This window comes from Pteropus vampyrus, unplaced genomic scaffold (genome assembly GCF_000151845.1).
Source record: "Pteropus vampyrus isolate Shadow unplaced genomic scaffold, Pvam_2.0 Scaffold201, whole genome shotgun sequence".
NCBI lineage: Eukaryota > Metazoa > Chordata > Mammalia > Chiroptera > Pteropodidae > Pteropus > Pteropus vampyrus.
Genome location: NW_011888982.1, coordinates 2,851,406 through 2,854,797, shown reverse-complemented (window position 1 = coordinate 2,854,797; position 3,392 = coordinate 2,851,406). Strand labels below are relative to the sequence as shown.

At 35.4% G+C, this 3,392-nt stretch overlaps 1 protein-coding gene across 1 annotated transcript in view; it reads left to right on the top strand.

The window, feature by feature from the left end:
- The window catches only part of LOC105300086 (peroxidasin-like protein), a 519,573-nt gene that overhangs the window by 349,865 nt on the left and 166,316 nt on the right, over positions 1-3,392 (top strand).

Here is a 3,392-nt window from a genome sequence, read left to right as displayed (position 1 = left end):
CTTGAAATGATTTAAACAAATTTCAAGTTCTTTCAAGTGATCATTCACATTTATCTACTTGCAAGATGCCTGAAAATATTGAGATTTTCAACAGCATAATAAAAATAGAGTTATAGGAGAAGATAGACCTGTTATATTATTGAGCTGAGAAAGGAGTGAAAAATCAAAGCTAAATATCTTTTTATTTAACTAGGCTAAAGCCATGACATAAATCAAACAAATCTAACTTAAAACATCATACTGCTTTAAATTGGTTTAAAGTAAAAAGATATACATATATTTTTGGAAATGATTTTTTGGAAAATTTGTCAAATTATACAGACAAAAAGCTTAAAGATATCTGCATTATAATCAATCAGAATTCGCTAAGTTGTCTTATTTCCCTGCTAAGAACAAAATCTACTTTTGTGCATTTTTCACAGTCATTAATAGTAAATGCAAATACTAGTTGCATATCCTACAGCATATTAGAGAGAAATCCAGAAGAATGTATTCTACCTGAAAGGCATCCCTGGGTGAGTCTAGAACTGGGGAGATTTATTCTAGGGAAGCATTGTTGGATTGAGGAATAAACAAGGCGGTGATGAGTAGGTTCTCAGTAAGTATATTCTGGAAAAGATTATGCATTTCTGATGAATTACTAAGTATAAATTGGTCAGTATAAAATATTTAAGTGTGAAAATTAGTATTTGTCAATTACTTTACTGTAAAATACAAATCAGTCACAAATTCTTTTGATGAAAAATATATGTTTCGTCCTTGACATCACAGTAGCTATGATCTTGAATAAACTGTTGTATGTTATTTTAACATCGTCTCCCTGCCCTGATTTTAGTTAGCTTGGTAAATTAGAAGCCCTCTCAACAGAAAGCTCTCTCCATCCTATTTACCTTACTAGTTACCTTCCTTCTTGGTACCTCAATACCTATGAAAACTGCAGGATACATAATTGGTGATGACAGGAAGACTAGTGCCAGTGAAAAAGGTTTATGCTAAATTCAAGTTGTATTTGTGGTGAAAATTTTAAAAAAAGAAATCATTCAAAGAAATGTAAAATGTAGCAAGGAAGAAAAAAAAAAAAAAACGAATTCATTCGTAAACCAGAATATTCACTTTTAAAATCTGAAGGTTGGTATTAATGTAGCTAAACAACAAATCCTGGCTTGTAACCTCTTTCTTTATGGCTTGTTAGGTTGTTTCATGACCTGAAATGCACTGCTTTTCTTCACAGTCTAGAAGAAAAAGATGGAGAATATCTGCCAGGCAACTGAGAAGCAGCCTCCAGGGGTGTTTAGGAACATGGGGCTAGCTTGATTTGTGGCTTGTGTTTACTACTGATTAGCTCTGTGGCCTTGCACACTTGATTCTCCATGTAGAGTACCTGTTTCTATACCTAAGAAAGGCTTTGCTCCTGGCATTGTGAGATCAGGTTTTAATAGGTCATCTATGTGCCCTCCACCTGTCAGTAGTCCATGTGTGCTGCTTTCTTTGCCCCCAGACAGGGCCGGAAGTGAATCTTGATTCCAACATTTCCAAACTGTAAGAAACTGAGAAAATTACTTAACTTCTCTGTACCACATTTTTCCCATTTGAATAATGGGGGAATTCATAGCAGGTATACCTCACAGTACAATCTGAGGATTAAAAATGACTAATGCATGTAAGGCCTTTAAATGTTTAGTGTTATTATTATTACTTATTATTATTTATTATTATTATTTAGTTCATGCTAAATTGAAGTTCTAATCAACATTCATTATATTCATCATAAAGTGTTTATTTATATTGTATATTTGTGAGCATGGAATCCAACGATGCAATGAATTTCATTTGGAAAGGAAAATCCTGTGATAGATTTTTTTCCAAATCTTTCTTCACTATAGTCACTAAAGTTTCTCTCCCTTTCCTCCTTCCTCTAGCACCCAGTCTTTTCCCTGTGGGTCCTAGGCCTGGCGGGTCCCAGGTCTGGCTGTGATCTGGGCTCGTGACTAGGAATAGGACCCCGGATTTAGAATGTTACAGTAGTGTAGTAGGGTGCCTAAAATATGTAAACATAATTCAGCTTATTGTATCACGCATGTGTGGCTGAATGCCATTATTGTACTCTGGTATATGTAGAACCATGTGGTCCCTTGGGGAGCAGAAGGGGAGCACAAGAAGGAGAGCAGAAGAAAAGCAGAAGCAGAAGTCTGCTCCCTGCAATAGACTGCAATTCCCCCAATAGAACTGTGCTCCCCACAATAAAGTTGATGCCTGCAGTTTCATTCTCATATCAGCCTCTTGTGCATTCTTTCAATTGGGCATCTCACCACCGAAACCTTCTCTTCTCGATCAGCTCGGCATTGACACCCCTAATATCCCATCCCTATCTCTTCTTTCTTTAACTTTCCCAGGCTCCTCCTCCTCCATTATATGCTAGACCAGTTATGAAGGAAATGATTTTGTAGACAGAAGAGTGAGTGTGTGTGTATGTGTGTGTGTGTGAATGGAAAGTAACAAAATTGTCTTATGCAAATACTAAAGCAATCATTATAGTGTCTTATACAGTGTCATTGTTTCACTTTCATAATAAGAGGAACTCTTGGGAGGAATTCTTGTGACCACCAACCAGGATGCCAAATTTCAGAGGGTGAGAAGGTGAAGCACTGACTTTAAGATACAACCTAAAGCAGTTTATAATTATTATTCCTTTCCTTCTACATTTTTTTTTATTCTATTATGATTATTATGCTTTTGCATTAGGTGTCTTAAGTGTTGCTCCTATAATAATGGTCTTATAAGAAAAGAACCTGTGAATGAAGTGGATGTTTCTTTAAATGTCTTTAATTTCTTATTTAAAAATATTTCTAATTGTGATTAAATAAATATTTTTTATGTAAACATATAAGATATAAAGGTTCTCTTTTTATTTGTGAGCCTTTACTTCAAGTTAAAGAATTTGAGTAAGTCAAGTGCAATTTACTGCGTCCTTCCATATGGACGTACTTCAGTATGAGACTGGGTTGTTTGTTTGCACGGTGGCTTTTGTGTTTGAGGTGCTTTCTGTGAGCAATTCACCACAGACTGCGATATATCGCTGTTGGTTTTATCTTGATGATTTAAAAAAGCTGTGCTTAGAAGTCAGGTGCAGGGTGAATTTTAAATTTTCATAGAGGTGTATGTAGCCTTACTAGTGGATCTAAGATTTGCTCTGCTCCGCTCTTTGCTTTGAAGGCATATTTCTTCATTTCATCACAAGATTTCTGAGGAAAATGTAAACCTTTTCATCTTCAGTTATGCTACTTTTTATTTCAAGAGGAGCCTTTCTGAAATGGCAGCTTTGGAAATAACTACTGAATAAATCGTGTAGGGGGATATATGAGCACTAAAGGGATTAAAACAAGACACAATAC